Source organism: Crocodylus siamensis, chromosome 4 (assembly GCF_052110815.1).
Source record: "Crocodylus siamensis isolate JL-2025a chromosome 4, ASM5211081v1, whole genome shotgun sequence".
Classification (NCBI taxonomy): Eukaryota; Metazoa; Chordata; order Crocodylia; family Crocodylidae; genus Crocodylus; species Crocodylus siamensis.
The window spans coordinates 58,525,237-58,542,690 of NC_143398.1; the positions used below are offsets into that span (position 1 = coordinate 58,525,237).

At 43.8% G+C, this 17,454-nt stretch overlaps 1 long non-coding RNA gene across 2 annotated transcripts in view; it reads right to left on the reverse strand.

The window, feature by feature from the left end:
* LOC149865757 (uncharacterized) overlaps positions 1 to 17,454 on the reverse strand; it is a 76,463-nt gene that overhangs the window by 26,999 nt on the left and 32,010 nt on the right. For both annotated transcript variants that reach the window (XR_016441768.1, XR_016441767.1), the window contains one exon: positions 4,946 to 5,007. This is a non-coding gene — a long non-coding RNA (uncharacterized LOC149865757). The remainder of the gene's footprint in view (positions 1 to 4,945; positions 5,008 to 17,454) is intronic.

The window sequence follows — 17,454 nt, forward strand, 5'->3', positions numbered from 1 at the left end:
GCTTTCAGGTACAATCACCCTTCTTCAGGCATAGGAGGTTTCTGCTGTTCGGAGACTAAAAGTGTGACATGATGTCAGTGAGAATGTAAATACGTAGAAATTAAGAAAACCAAAGGTAAAACAGGGAAGGGAGTGGGGGAAAGCAGGGGGGAAAAAAAGCCAAAGGTAAGAGAGACTTTACAGCATGAATGATGGATGCTCCTGGAGGCGGGGGGCGGGCACGGTGACTGCCCTTAGGTGGCAGTGGCGGTGGCATGGTGGTGGCGAGCAAGGAGCTCCTGCAGGCGGCCATGGCAGTGTTGGCAGTGGGGGGGTTGGTGAGCACCAACCAATGGTCAGCGACCATTGCAGACACCACTAGCTGCATTGGTAGTGGCCAGCGATGATCAGCAACTGCCCACAGATGCCACCAGTGGTGTTGGTGGCGAAGGGGGTGGTGGTGAGTGGCAACTGCCCGCAGGTGCTACCGGCAGCATCAGCAGTGCTTCTCTCAGGGGATGCACTGCCAATTTCAGGGGTGCACATGCATCTGTGAGCACCCCCTACGTGTTGCCGATGCTTTACAGTAGCAGTAATTCAAGGTAGAAAAGAGGCTGTCTGTGAAAAACGAAATAACTGGAAATAAGGAAGACAAAGGGCAGGAAAATAGGGAAGGGGAGGGGAGAAAGAAAAGTGTATGAGGTCAGACTCTACTACTCACAGAATCATAGAAATAGGGTCGGAAGGGACCTTGTAGGTCTTCGAGTCTGACCCCCCGCCTGGGCAGGAGAAAAAATGACTCAAATGAGTCCAGCCAGGTAGGCATCAAGCCTCTTTAAAGACCCCCAGGGTAGGAGCCAGCACCACTTCCCTTGGAAGTCTGTAATGTCTTCCTTACTAACCTTACTCATCTTTGGCTCCTCCCCTCCTGCTTTTTTCCCCCCCTCCCTTCCCTGCTCTACCTTTTGTTTCCCTAATTTCTACCTATTTACATTATCACTTGACATCAGCTTCAAACAGAAGCACACAGAATAAAATTGGAGAATACCTGAACAGTAAACCAACAATTCTGTGTATTGTCCTTTAGGAGACTGGATGGAATGATATAGTTGGGAAGTCCCATGGCAGGGGGAAAGGAAGTTGGATTTTTACAGGACAAGAGGGGAGCAGAGAAGGATGCAACCAGCAGGAGTCCTGCAAGAAGAGAGAAAGTTAAGAAGCTAGGTTCAGTAGAGATGAACTGAGAGTCAGTGAAAAAACCACAATGGCACTAACAGTGGCAGTGAGAAAGACCAAAAGCTCCTGGAGAAAGAAAATCTTAAAAGTTCCTCCTCTTTCCATCACTCCATTATTGTGGAGAATGCAATAGAAATTCTGGAAAAACCAGCAACTCACCTGAGGGAACAGTTGGGGAGTGTGCAGAGAATTCAGCTGCCCTGGCCATGAGGCAAAACAATCCTGAAAACACACTGGCAGCTCCACAGGTGTGCCAACATGTATTTCATGAGCTCCGGCTACCAGAAGTTGTTGTCCTGGAAATGGGAAAGCTGACAGGTCCAGGAAGCACAAAGGCCGGGAACAAAAGCAAGCAGGTGGAATGCTGGAAGTGGGAGAGAAGGGAAAAAGGGCAACCAGAACTGTCCTGTGAGCAAAGGCTTGGAGGAAACTGCCCAAGCGGTGCAGGTGGCAGCACAGACATGGAGAGCACATCAGTTGAGAAAGATGAGAGAAGCCTCTGAGATGTCAGTTGACCATGCCGGGCAGCAGCTGTGAGAGATTGCACCTGTAGACAGAGTTTAGGAAAGAGAAAGGAATGGGCAATCTGTTCCTTGTCCAGTATGAGGCCACACTTGAGCCAGGTGGCACAGAATTACAGAGGGAGCAAACCTCAGAGTGTACCCTGACTGAAAGAGAAGAGGGTCAGAACCAGGTTTGTTCTGGTTCAAGTGCTTAAGTGGATAAACTTTATTTTGCACTGGTCTCTAACTCAGTAAAAGACACCTTAAGGGGAGGGCCCTCAATTAGGTGGACCACTAGAGCAGAGGAAAAGCCCAGGCTACTAAACACTGACCATTTGGACTGGGGAGACAAGCTTTGAAACAGTGTACGCACCCCAAGCAGGAGGGGTTATGACAACCATTTTGAGGACAGATGTTTTGTTTGGGTTGTTTCTCTGGAAGAATCACCCTTCCAGGCTGCAGGTAGCCCCTCCCCCATCTGTTCCATTTAACACCGATTTGTGACCTGTGCTGGAGACATTCCTGAGGGAAAGGGGACCTGCTGCCATTGTCTCCATTTCCACTCCTCTGCAGGTCACGTGACTAGTCCCCTCACCTGGGAAGCACTGGGCAGGACCTAATGGGGCTGCTTCTGGTGGGAACTTAATAATGAGGGTCCCCATGAGAAAGGGGAAGGAGGCATTTTTTTGGGAACATGGAGCAAGTACATGGCCTCTGGAGCTCTCTCAGACTCCAGAAGAACATGTGAGTAACTTACCTGAATTTAGTCAGTAACAGTGTTCTAGAAACTTGTCAAAAGGCTAACAAGCCACTTCTGCTTGCTCAGGGTATTCTTTTGATACTTTTCTGACTTGTACCTCTCTCCAAGCCTACCCTCACTCCCCAATAAAGTTATCCCCTATAACAAGCTTTGTGGTACATGCTGGAGAGGGAATGGGCATGCCTTTTTATTTCCTTGGCTTGGCTGACTAAGGGAAGCTACTTTCTGTGCTTCAGGTCAAAAGGAAGCACCCCAAGATCTCACACTGGGTTACGTGCCCTCAAGGTCTAGTCTACAAAGCCTATGCACCCCAGAGGGCACAAGGTCCAAGCAATGACCAGACCCTGGGTGGTGGTGGTGGTGAACCCCCAGGCTTGCAGGTGTGCTCCAGGAAGGGGGTTGGTCAGAAGTTGGCACCCCTGGGGAGCTGGCACCCCTGGGGGGTGATGGGGTGCAGTGAGGCAGGCGTTTTGGTGCAGGAGCACTCCTTCTGGCCCGCCACAGTTTCCTTTTGTACTTACTCAGTTTCTGTTTCTTTACTGGAGTCAAACTTTACAAAACAATAGTAAGTTGCCAACATGAGGCATGCAAGCAGGGTGTAGAGGTGGGGAGAGCTCTGCAAAAGAACCTTAGCAGCCAGAATTGTCCTACAAGTAGAGGCTCAGAGGAAAACTGTGAAATTAGGTAGCCTCCTATCTCAGAAAATTGCATCAAGTCATGGCAGGTAAGAAATAGTGAGTAACTACAAACAATGACTCTCCTGCATTCCGGGGATGCTGGTGCAGGTATGCTTGAGTCACCCGTGGACAGAGAGGGCTGACAGTAAGAATTTATTTTTTCCACTAAGAAAATTCCAGCATGACAGTAACTTAAGATCCAATATGGAGCAAAATGAATTTAATGGACCATTTGACCAGTACTAAGACTTTCTAATAACATGTTGTGAATAATTAGGATTTCAAAAATATTTAAGAGTATGGGCTTCCAAATTAACTTTTTTTCACTATACAAATAATGATGGGGTTTAAAGTATTAGTCAATGCCTTGCTCGATCCATGAGTTTTTGACTGCTACTATACAACAGAGAAAACATAAGGGATTTCCACTCTTTATAACTCTCTCATTAAATTTCCCTAACAGCTTTGCTTATAAACTAGTAGATATTAATACAGTGTTGGGAGTAAAAATTTAGTAGGCACCATCCAGCAGAGGGAGCAGTGTAACTTTAAAAAAAAATCACTTTATAAAGTGAAGGCCCTTCTGTATCAGATTAAGTTCCAGAGGGCTGACAATCTGCTATTCAACTGAGTCTCCTGCTGCTGCAAAAATGAGAGAAAAGAAAGAGACAGAAAGTTCTATACACAAACAGAAGACAAAAATCGTGGGGAACAAAAACAATAAAATGAATGTTCTGAATTTCATATACTAACAGTACTACTGTGACTTGCAATAATAATAAAAATAAAATTTAAATAAGAGAGAATATTGGGGTGAAATCTCATGAAAAGAAATCAAGTTTGTTTTAAAAGGCTGATTTTAATTTTAAAAGAAATAGGTGGTATGACTGAAAGATTCAAATACTGTTTTCGCTGAAATTATAGATTGCAGAAACATTTAAAATAGTCAGGATTTTTTAAAGTGAAATTTTAAGGAAAGTGTTTTTAAAAATAAGATGTTTCTCTAAAAGGAATTTGTATATTATGCTTTAGTACAACTCCTTTTCTGTTAAAAAGCATTGCAAAAAATTATAAGCCTACAATTAAAGTTTTGATGATTCCAGGTTAGATTAAACTAATATTTAAAAAAAGAGACTGCTTTCCATTATTTTTCCCCTCACGGTATAATTCCAGGGTAGAATTAAGGTTACTTGGGAGCCTTGGTTGTGTATTTCCATAGGAACATGAATATGCTTTGATCTCTCTTATTTTTAATCTTCAGATTGACTTTTCAGATTTTATACTGCTTGATTTGGGGATAATTGCAACATTCTTGTGGTGGCTTTTAACCTTAAATTACTAATATCTATTTTCAATCTTAACTCCAATCCAACGAGGTTTTTTGTTCAAATTTTTTTCAGTGTCCAGAATGATAAAAATCTCACCATAGTTGCTCTTGATCTTTATGTGATTATTATGTACTCTGGTCTAATTGTGTTCAGATAATTGTGGTTTAAAAAGAAAAAATCCTCAAATGCTTCATTTGTAAGAAATAGTCATACCACTGTGAGAGAGCACTTCATATATTGAAAATTGTAAAAATAAACTACAATGATTAGAGAAATATACACTGAAATAAACAGTATAAGTCATTGCCACATTAAAAACAGAATGCATTGCATTAGTGTGGTTACAGCACAAGACTAGGAGTCACATTCCATTCCTACCTCTCCCATTGTCCAAATCATTGACCTTGGGTAACTCACAGCCTCTATAACAGAGCTTTCCCTCTCTGTGGAATGAATACTTACTTCAGAGTAGTGCTATGTGCTTTCATGTCTGTAATAGTTCCTTGGCCTTCTGATGGACAGCACTAATGAAATAAAATAAAAATGAATGTTTCAGTCAGAAACACTGAATAGAAGCAATTTTATTCAATTTTGGCATGTTTTATAGACTTTACTAGGATTTAAATAACAAGACAACTTAGAAGAAAACTAATTTAGTACTTTGCAAATACATATGTTGAAAGTTCTTTTCATGAACATGCAATCAGATTAGTTGCTGGAACAAAACATCTTAAGTCACAGAATGGAAAAGTTGGCCAAATACAGCAGGTTTTGTGCTTTTATTTTGTATTTTATTTTACTGCTTGATCATATGCCATTTAGAACTTCAGGGGCAGATACCAGAGTCAAAAATTAGATCCAGCCTTAGAAATCCACAGTACTTTTGCAGTCTAGATTACTCATGCGACTAAACTGTGATAGTATCACAATGACAACCATCTAGTCTAGAGAAATAAAAAAAAGTGAAATCCAAGTTGCTGCTATCACTGCCTTTATATGGAAGTAACAATACAGGCTGAAAATGGAGGCTTCAAACCATGAACAATGCATGCTCCAGGCAGCTGGGAGGGCATGGAGGTGCTAGTGGTGGCGGGAACACGGTGGCGGTAAATGGGGAGCTCCCACAGATGCTGCTATCGGGGGGAGGAATGGGGTGGCGAGCGCCGACCAGGGGTTGGTGATTGCTGACCACCTGCAGCCGGTGGTGTCACCGGTGAGGGGAAGGGGTGGCGAGCGGCAACTGCCTGCAGGCACCGCTGACAGTGTCGGTGGTGCCTTTTCGTAGAGGGTGCACCCATGTGCACCCTGTATCCATCATCAATGCTCAAACCCACAGCCTTGTCCTTTGTGCATTCATATACATCAGAATAAAATATGCCCAATGCTAGTGTAAAGGATTCCTTTTTGATTTAGGATATAAAATATCTCAGTGCACTTCACTTTTGACAGCAGCCTGCACATCTATGTTTGGGGTTTGAATCAGCTGCAGCAGTATCAAGCTGGCTGCATCAGTGCTAAAAACAATTAAACCCCCATAAACCTCCAGTGCTGGCAGAGGCCAAGGTTGGGTATTGCAAGTCAGCAATTCCACTTATCTATATCAGCAACTGTATTTACTCAAATCCAAGATGAGGATTTCTACTCAAACAATATAGGCTCAGGCAGAAGCTTGAGCTGAGCTGCTACCTGCACAAGACCAAAATGGCTTGTTTGGCAGGGAAAGGGGCATGTGACTCGGGGGGAGTGCAAGGGCAACCATGGGATGTGGGGAGGGGAACATGCAGCCTGCCTCCCCCACCTCTTGCCTCCCCCCTGGCCTAGCCAGGAGCTGCTGCCACTACTCTGACAAGGCTGCTGCTGACTTCCCTAAGCCAAAGGAGAGCTGCAGCAGAAGGTAAGGAAGGGGGCTGGGCATGGAGTGGTGAGGCAGACACAGGCACAAGGGCTAGAGAATGGAGGGGACAAATTGCAGGGGAGAGCAGAGGTGGGGGGAGCATGGATTGGGAGGGCAGGCATAGGCACAAGGGCAAAAGCAAGGAGCTGGCAGGAGGTAAGTACAAGCACAGGGGAGATGCATGGCAGGGGGAACATGGCAAGGGGCAGGCACAGTGGGGACAAGCACAAGCACGGTGGGCAAGGGGCAGGAGAACCAGGGGAGGTCTGGGGGGTCTGGCCCCACCACTGTTTTTCCCACCATAATAGTGGGGGGTTGAATTTAAGATGACCTTCCATTAATCAGATTCTATACACAGAATATTATAATTTTCCATGTACAGAATTTTACTATTGGGAAGGGTTGTTTTAAATTCACAATTGTCATGGATTTAGATAAATAAGGTAATTACTGATATTTAAGCCATTGATATGATTTCTCCTAAATATGGCTTGATTTACACGTTTCATGAAGAAAGGTGCACAAAAAAATCATAGTCTGAAGACACAATATATTGCAGCATATTATATAAAGACTGTATGGAATCTAATATGAATTATATTAATTTGTAAAATTTGAAACACAAGGAGGAAGAATTAAGGCTAAGTCTGCTTTACAAAATTCTGTTGGTATAACTGTCAGCTAGGACAGTGAAAAAAAATGACATGTCTGTGTTGGTAAAATCCCCGGTGTAGACACACCTTTCTAATACAGGATTTTGGTGTACAGTGCATTTCCACTAGGGGGCTCTACCAACAAGCAGGATTAGCAGTGCATGCAAGAACTAAAATTAATCTTTAAATACTATATTTACTTGAATGTTTCATTTCTATCTAGGGATTTCTCTCCATTGAGGGTTTTATATAGTGCCCATCACACTGGTATCTAAGTATTTCCTTTATTTTAACTATGCATTATCACTGGCGGTTTGAATGAATTATCTCATTATTGTTGCAAAAGTGATATGCTGCATCCTGGCAGCACACTAGAAACACATATTAAAAAGACAATACCCTATTAGCTGCTTAAATTCCAACAGATTTTTTGAGTGTAACAGCAGTACTTTTAAAACCTATATTCTTCAAGAAAGTCAGTTTAGTTGCCACCAAGGTACAAAGTCTTTAAGTTTTGATAAGGATCTAGGATGCACTGTAACTATTAAGTTTCTATGAAACATAAATCTCTCTAGTGTCAAATGTTTTCAACATAAAGCTCTTAGGCACAGAAATAGTTTCTTATCTGGAAGTAAACATTCATATCAACCTGTTTTGCAAAATACAATAGAGAAAAAACAGACTCTTATGAACAGAACGGAGAAAAAAGAGAAATATTTTTCATTCATAGGTCATTGTGGATGCAGCAAAATCTATGGTGCCTACTGAACATAAGAAAATGTACTTGTAAAACAACTTTGAACATGTGCCTGATCTCCATTAGAGAAATGTGAATGCCCATTACGGCAATCATAGAGTTAAAAAAACCACAACATTGTAGATTCCCCACTTTTTATAATTCATCATACTATTTTTTCCTTTTGTATGTGAACACTATACTACAGAGGTTATATTCATTAAGGGACTTGGGGTATGTCTATACTACATCAAGCAGTGTAGTATGGAGATACCAGAATTCACTGTAACTCAGGTAACAGCAGCTGTCTAGATATAGTAACACAGAGATCCTTATGGGCTACTTTACCTTGAATTTAGTCTCCAATTTCCCCACAACAAAACTGCTGCTCAGCTGCCATGTAATCTTGTAGAAACTTGAATTCCTTCATAATAAATTTCTGCCAATGGGCAAGTGCAAATCTACCTACAGTTCTGACATTGCCAAGGTATTCTGAACCCCAATTCACATCTAATCCCCAGCAGGATTGTCAAATTATGTCTTACCTCACCTATGATGCCTGATTTTCAAAATGTTCAAACAGCACGAGACAGAGACAGGCTGGCAGACAAACATTTAATTTTTACTTAAGAGTGCAGTGGGGAGGGCATTCACTTGGAGGTAGGAGGCCTGTTTTCAAATCTCAGTTCTGCCTGAGTTGGAGCAGGGAGCTGAATCCAGAGCTCCTATCTCCCTGGAGATTGGCCTAACCATCACTGGCCCAACTTGTCTGAATCTTTTCTTGGTGAAGCTGTTCTACTTTATACAAATAAATAAATAAGTTTGCATTAAAAGAAAATAAAAATGAGTGATCAACTGAACAGCTTGGCTGTTAAGGCTTGCCTACAATGTAGAAGAATCAAGTTCAAGTCTCTTCTCTAAAATAGGCAGAATAGCGATTTTAACACAGGTCTCCCAACTCTCAGATAAGTGCTCCCCCCCCACATATCTACAAGGCCTAATGGTTTCTCTTTGTCTTCACAGCTTAGTGAATCCCAGAGCAGTGATGGGGCCTCCCTCCAGATGCCTAACCCTGGTATTTCTTCCTGCCCAGAAAAAGCCAGCCCAGCTTGCTGATTTTGAGGATCCCTTTCTTTAGCACCTAACTCTTCATATCCTATTGAACACTCACATGCCTAACAGGGAAATGCCACTAAGTACCAGGGCACATAAAACTGTGGGAATTTAGCTGTCACTTGCTGTTGTTTTTGAATGAAGAAGATCACCTGCAAATGGACAAGGTTTAAGCTATTTAAAAACCAACAACACCCCCCCCCCCAGTTTTTATCTTATAAAATGAGGTAGTCCTCAGTCAAGCTACTATCAGGGCAACATGCTGCATCAGAAATATAACAGCCTCTCAAAAGCAAAGGGCATCCTGAGCTAATACAAACAAAAGCCACTGCCCAGCTATGCAGTATGTGCTTAAATATTATACCTTATAGGTTTGGTAGCAACTGAAGAAGTTGTACGATACTTGGACATAGGTTTCTGGTATATTTCTTCCCAGTGGGGGGGTCATCTACAACAGTACCATTAACACAAATGGGAATCACACATGGACAGAGGGTTCAATATAGTGTCAGATAGTGAATTGCCTAGATATTGTTTAAACTTTGTTATAGACGTTTAATAAATTCTTTACAATTAATACTGTATTGAGAACTAAAATGAACTCTGCTTTTAAGATTTCCTGTTATATGGAATCCTGAAACAGGAAGAAATGAGAAATGAAACATTTAAAAATATAACTTGTGTTCTAGATGTGATTATTAGCCTCATCTAATTTTTACATCAATCGATTTCTGAAGCTCTTATTTTATTGATCTCCAGCGAACATCCACTCCATGCAAGGCTAACAAACGCTGATAAAAACAATTTTAAACAAATTGCTTTTTTCCAACGAAAGATTTTTCATCCAGTTATAGCGGACTTCCCAACTGGGTTGGCACACAACGATGATCTAAAATGAAGCCACAGTGAAAAATATTTAATTCCCAGACATATTTTAATTATTCTCAACTGGAAGAACATAGTGAGAATGTGCTATTAACTCACCCGTTCTACCTAAGGATTTTATCAAATACTAAGTCAAAGATAGGACAGGATAATGAATAAAGCCTACAGGATTTTAAAAAATCCTTTAAAACATGTTTTTACTATTAGAGTACTATTAGATTCAAAATAAACCTATGGCTTCCTAGTTCAAGATTTCACTAACTTTAAAAGTGATCAGTTCACATGAGGGGACTCCTGAAGTTATATGCTAAAATTATTACTGTGGTACATACAGTCATCCTGTTTGCAACTAAAGTGAAAGTGAGTATTAAAAGGTTTTCATAGCCATTATTGTCTGTTATATAAATAACACTTTATTAAATAGTGTGTTGCTATTTCAGTTTTAGATCTCCATCTTAATTAAAGCAGATTAAAATTTTAAATAAGGCATGTAGGCGTGAACATGTCTCCTCCCTCCTTTCCCCACTTCCGCTTCACTATTCTACCCTTTAACCAAGAGAAAAAAAATCCCTACTTTTGAGAGCCAGAAGCTTGCATTCAGCACATTTTTATACCCAAGTGCTTGTCTTTTCCAAGTTCTTACAGTGATTCTAGAACTAAAATCCACAATCTTTAAGTGAAGGTCAAAAGTTATTAGCATAATCATGATGTCAAAACACAAGGTCACCTTATTTACTTTCATTCTAGAGGTTTCCTACTTACCAATAATGATATTAATTATGACCCCAGGGTTTCAGTCATAAACAGATAGAAGGGTAGTAACATTTAGTTGCACAAAAATTTGGAAAAGAAACATCTGATATGGTTACAGTTAGTAGGATGCATTTATCTATATTTCAATAAAGTGCTTAAAATTGTAGGGGAATTATAGTAAAAACTTCAGTGACTCATTGACTTCTAATAGGCTGCCTCAGTCTACTGAGTGGCTGCCATATTGTCATAATCTGGGCAGCTATTGATAAATTCCACACTATATTAATTCCTTTTGGTATCTCAGTAGTACTGAAGTATTGCGATTTTTGTCTTTTATATGAGTTAGGGTTTTTTTTTTTTTAAGTGTGTGTGAGTGTGTATGTGTATTTATATCACCACCCATTAAGGTTTCCTAATCTCTGGCACTGTAAAATTTTGTTTTCAGTTGTTCATAATTTGCTAAACTTTAATGGTTTGGCCTTAAATTTTCTATGGCAGATAGCCTCAGGCTGAACTTTTCTTAAAATTTCCTCAAAATAATTTTAGGGTGGTGGTGGGGAGGGGTGTCTGAGAATGAGACTGAAGAAAAATGCAGTATTTTTGCCCGTTAAAACCCCCCCCAAATAAACAGATGAATGTTCTTTGAAAAGATCCAGTGCCTCATGATCAGGGATACTGGTTTTCTCTGTTTAAAAATCCCAAATTCTCTGATAAAAATCCAACATTCTCTGATTAAAAATCCCAAAAGCCATGCTTTTTCTGTGATTAAAATGGAATGCCACTATATATATACATATGTATTGGTTGAACACAATGTTTTATTGATATAGTTGCAATTTTAAATCAGTTTGAAAGCTTAGCAGTGCCTCAATCATTACAATAAAATTAATTCTAAATACACACACACACACACACACACACACACACACAGACATTTGATTTGGGGGTTTTTTATCATAGAAAATCAGAGATCCCCCTGCCCCCTTCATTCACCAGGATGCAGGTCCAGCTGTGGCTGTCCCCCCCACACTGCTTTGAGGTGCTGAGGACCCCTGATACGCTGGTGCCCTGCTCCTGCCTGTGCTGTTGTCCCACACTCCCAACCCATAGCCCTCCAACCCTGCCAGCCCTGCTGACCTAGTCTCTGCACCCCTGCCACCCAGCCCTGTTGCTGCCATTCCCTCCCGACCTGCTACCCCTCATCCACCCAGGGTATGAGGAAGGGGGAGCATGTGCAGCAAAAGGGAGGGGGTGGGCATAGGTAATGTATGGTGGAAGCTGGGGGACACAGGTGACATGTCAGGGGGCAAGGGAGGGCACATGTACCCCCAGATTTCTGTGCCCACAGCAGGGTGTGAGGTGTGGGGCTGCAGCCTGGTTGGACCAGCTCTGGGCAGGAGCCACCTCTGCAGCTCAGCAGGTAGGACCCAGCATAGGAGGGAATGCCACGCCACCAAGGTGAAGCATGACAGCACAGAGCTGTGCCCCCCGCTGTTGCCTGAAGGGCAGAGGGTGCCTCACCTTAGTAGTCATGGCACCATAGTACTGCCTTCCACACCGGGTCCCACCCACTGGGCTGTGGCAAACAAAAAAACCCAGATCCGCTCATGATTATAAGTAAGGAACTGCAATTTGGCAGTGTGTCAGGAATGTACCTTTTACCATTTCCATGAAAACCTGGCTTTGAAAATAAACTGCAATTTGGTTATGCTCTATAGACTTTAGCAGCTAAATTCCCAAAGGTTCTGGCTACATTGGGTATCTTCAAGCCTTCCTCCCTCCACCCCACTGAGGTAGACAGACTGTGCTGCAGAAGCAGCAGCCTGGGGCTTCTTTTTTTAAATCCCTGAATCAGGTAAAAGGTAAGAATCTCTCCCTCCTCCCCACCCCCGAGTCATGGCACCCCCTTCCTTCCCCTCCATGCTCAGCAGTACTTCCCCTCTCATTCCCCTCTTGCCACTGTTGCTATCCCTGAGCTCCGGAGCTGCTCCTGCCTTTTGGTAGCTGAGTTTGTGGGGAATCAGGCTCAGCTGGCAGCAGTAGCAGCAGGTGGGCTCCTCACTCCCTGCTCCCAGGCTGGTGGAGAACACTCAGGGGTCTTGGGTTGGGAAGAAGAACCCTCCCACTTCCACTGCTGTCACTGTCCCCAGCTGAGCCCAGTTCCCTGTGCAGCCTGGCTGACGCAGGGCAGTAGCAGCTCTAAAGCTCCCTCCAGAACCAAGTCAGCTGGAGATGGTGGGGACAGTGGTAGCAGTGGGCAGGGGAAGGAATGTTTCGCTGAAAACAGAAGGGAAGGAAGTGAGGAGATTAGCTGCTTTAGAACTTTAAAATACCTATGGCTGCTGGTCGTGTGGCATAGTTCAAAAGGGGGATGTGAGTATTGCACCTCCTCTGGATCCACTACTGAAGACAGGCAGTCCTCCAGGATAGCATTACTAAGGAGAGTGCTCAGAGCTATCTGCTCTGCTTATTTGCCAGTTTCTGAGGCAACCACGTAGACCTTGTTCTGTCAGCCGTAAACCTAGGGTCAGGAATCCGAGCTGGAACTAATCAGTGCAGAGGAGGATACTGCCCGATTCAAATGTAAAGGGAACAAGTCAGACCAGCATTTTTAGTCCTTAAATTAATTTCAGAAAGTGAGGCAAATGCCCAAAGTAGACAAGACTTTGGATAAAGAGGCTTTGCTGTTTTGACCCACATCCATATCATAGTTTCATAGTAGCCAGGGTCAGGAGGGACCTGAACAGATCATCTAGCCTGACCCCCTGCTACAGGCAGGAATGAATGCTGGGTTCACAAGACCCCAGACAGGTGATCATCCAACCCCCTCTTGAATTTGCCCAAGGTAGGGGTGAGGATCACTTCCCTGGGAAGTTGGATCCAGATTTTGGCCACCCTAACTAAAAAATTGCCTTCTGATCTCTAACCTAAACCTATTCTCCATCAACTTATTACCATTGTTCCTTGTCACCCCAGGTGGTGCTGGGGAGAAAAGGGTTCTACCTATTTGCTGTTGATCTCCCCTGATGAGTTTGTAGGCAGCCACCAGGTCCCCCCTCAGCCTCATCTTGCTGAAGCTGAACAGGTTCAGGTCCCTCAGTCCCTCCTCATAGGGCCTGTCCTGCTGCCCTCTCATCAAGCGGGTGATGCTCCTCTGAACCCACTCCAGGCTGCCCACATCCCTCTTGAAATGTGGCAACCAGTACCGGACGCAGTACTCCAACTACAGCCTGACCAAAGTTGCATAGAGGGGGAATATCAGCTCTCTGGACCGGCTTGAGATGCATCTCTGGATGCATGACAAGGTATGGCTGGCCTTGCTGGCTGCGCTCTGGCATTGGCGGCTCATGTTCATCTCGGTAGTCAATAATGACTCTAAGATCCTGTTCCACCTCTGTGCTTTCAAGAGGGGAACTCCCTAGCCTGTATTTATGCTGTGGATTCCTTCTCCCAAGGTGCAGCACCCTGCATTTGTCTACGTTGAACCCCATCCTATTCTCAACTGCTCACTTTTGTAGTCTGTCTAAATTTATTTTCAGCCTCTCTCTCCCTTCAAGCATGTCCACCTCACCCCACATCTTAGTGTCATCAGCAAACTTGGACAGAGTGCTTTCCACCCCCTTGTCCAAGTCACTGATGAAGATGTTAAACAGTGCGGGCCTGAGGACTGAGCCCTGGGGTACCCCACTGCTCACATCTCACCAGGTTCAGTACAACCTGTCCGCCACTACTCTCTGGGTGCACCCCGTCAGCCAATTTTTTACCCATCCAACTGTGCAGGCATCAATGCCACAGTCGCTTAACTGATTGATGAGGATGGGGTGAGAGACAGTGTCAAAGGCCTTCTTAAAGTCTAGAAAGACTCCATCCACGGCAACACCATCATCCAAGGATTTAGTCACCTGGTCATAAAAGGCAACCAGGTCGGTCAGGCAGGACCTCCTTTTGATGAACCCATGCTGATTGCCCCTGAGCATGATCTCCCCTGCTGGCCCCCCACAAATGTACTCCTTGATGGTTCTCTCCAAGATCTTCCTGAGCACCGAGGTAAAGCTTACAGGCCTATAGTTACCTGGGTCCTCCCTCCTCCCTTTCTTGAAAATTGGGAGCACATTAGCCAGTTTCAATCCCCTGGCATCTGGCCAGATGACCACGAATGCTCATACAGCCGGGCCAAGGGCTCCGTGATGACCCCTGCCAGCTCCCTCAACACCCTTGGGTAGAGGGCATCTGGACCTGCAGATTTAAAGATGTCTAGACCTTCAAGAAGATCCCTAACTACATCTGCGCTGACTGAAGGCCTGACAGATTGCCCCTACCTCTGGTAGGTGGGATGTCCCTACCTCTGGTAGGTGGGATGTCCCCAGTCCCTGTTCAAGAAAACAGAGGCAAAGAAACTGTTAAAAATATCAGTTTTCTTGTCTGGCGTAGCCACAAGATTACCGTTTGCATCTTGCAGGGGCCCTACATTGCTTGGTGCCCTCTTCTTGCTCCAAATGTACTTGAAAAAGGACTTTTTGTTGTCCTTAATCCTGGACGCTAGCCTGAGTTCCATCTCTGCCCTGGCCTTCCTAATAGCCCTCCTACACTCGCGGGCTGAGGAGGAGTACTTCTTCTTGATGACAACTCCTCCCTTCCACTGGTTGTATGCCCCCCTTTTAGTCTTCAGGCATTGCTGAATGTCCTTGCTGAGCCAAGGGGTTTGAGCACTCCTATACACCTTGCTTCTCTCAGGGACTGTTACCCTTTGGGCCTGGAGGATTGCCCCCTTAAGGTATCAAAAGTGTTCTTAGTTACTTTAACTGCAATCCCCTCCCATCGGTTCTGAAACTTGCAAGTGTGCAAAACATCCAAACATATGACATATGACCAAATAGTATTGAACCAATGTTTAATGTCATGCCATTAACAAATACACATCTTATTAAGTACAAAGCACATACTGAGCATATTTTTCCACTGCATCCATGAAATACACCAGTTTTGCCAATTGTAACTAGTTCATAGCTGGAAAGCTAGCATATAGACATGTTACATCTGTAAAACCAGTTCATGGGATTCAGTGAAAAACATCCCTATAACAGATTTAAACCAGGGTGCCCAACCATTGGTTCACAGGCCGGATTGGCCCACAGCGCCATGTAATCCATCTTGTGAATCTTCATGGGTTCAGAAATTTGGCAGTGAGGGAGCAGTGGCAATTAACTTTGCCACCACTCCCCTTCCACCAAATTTCCAAGCCTTACATGGGTGGATCAACCCCAGCTGCCTGGCTCCACATGGAGAGATCAAGTCCCACCTCTGCACAGCTGGATCAGCTTCATGTGGCTGCATCAGACCCTGGCTGGGCCAGTGCCATGCTTCGGCTCAGGCCCATGGACTGGATGTGGCTGCAAATGGACTTGACACTGTTCATCCAGCTCATGGGCCAGTAAGTTTAGGCACCACTCGTTTTAAGCATAAAACCAGATTGAATCCATCACTGCTGGTACCATGCCCAATAAAACATTGATTTCATATCTGTTTGTTATCTGGATACAAATCCTTAGAGATTCTTAGGTTCACAATTCCATTGTTTAGATACCAAAGAAATCCTCTCATTCAACTCCCACCTAATACCCCTACAAACCCAAAGTCCCCTAGGTGTCTAGGTTTCTGCTGGTTGACATACATATTACCACTCAAATCCTGACGTATACAAGTTGCTTGAATCCCTACAGTTTGTACTTAATCCCCAGTGATAGTCTCAAACTATATTTTCCTACCTAACTCATACGTGGGACCCAGTCTAACAGGTCTTCTTGGAGCACAGTTACCAAATTTCCCTTGAGCAAGAGATATCCATAGGCAAGACTCCTGGGGACACGCAGAGGTATACACTTCATTATATTAAGTAGCTTAGCGGTTAGGATACTTACCCATCAGGTACGAAGCCCTGCTCCCATTGATAATTATTTATATGATGTAAAACAGCTTCAACAGGCTACTTGCAAATGTTAAAAAAAAAGGTGCTTTTCTTTAAACTCAGTGCACTCCCACACCAAGCCCAGCACATACCCAGAAGAGGCATTGTGTTAGTTGGACCCGGCTTGCCCAACATCTGTATAGATCGGGTGCTTTAGTGGGGCTTTTGTTGGCTCATTTATCTAATCAGCTCTTAGATAAAAGCACCAAAAAGCCCCACTGAAGCACCCAATCTATACAGATACTGTGGAGCCAGATCAAAGTAATGCGCTGCTTCTTCTGATAAAGCGCTTTTTTTTTTTTTTTTTTTAACATCTGCAAGCAACCAGTGACAGACTCGACCCTGAATACTCAATAGCCTGATAGGGCAGTGTCTCAGGATGGCAAAGATCTGGGAAGATGTCCAAGACAGGGTTCATGGCTGCAATCCTAGTGGACATAATCACCTTTCTCTGGCCTGGAATCAGGCAAATAACTGCCTAAGCCGCACCACCCTTTGGCTTCTCAACACATTGACTAATTTGAGAGGCTTCCCAATCAGCACACTGGCTTTTGTCAGTCCTCTTCTTAGAAGCTCCAATATCCCCACACGTTGTGCAGTAAGTCTAGGCATCTGACATCAAACTGTGAGTAGTGAATTCCACTGCAGATCAGGACAGCTATAGAACAGGCAACAGAGTGGTGAACAGAGCACCTTGAAAGTTGAGATAGGAAGCATTCCTGTCCTGCCCACATAGATGAAAGATTTGAGGAGGAAGATATTACTCCTACTCAGACTGTCTCAAAACAGTTAACGAAACCTCCAATTAAAGCAGCACTCCTTAAAATTCCTGTTGATATCACTTAATTCATGTTAGCTACACTTCAGTGGATACAGATCACCTGTCCACACCTCTCACCATCCTCCACACATACACACAGTATCTGTTCATCTTCCTGCTCATCCCTGCTGCATCTTTCAGGCCCAGCCTAC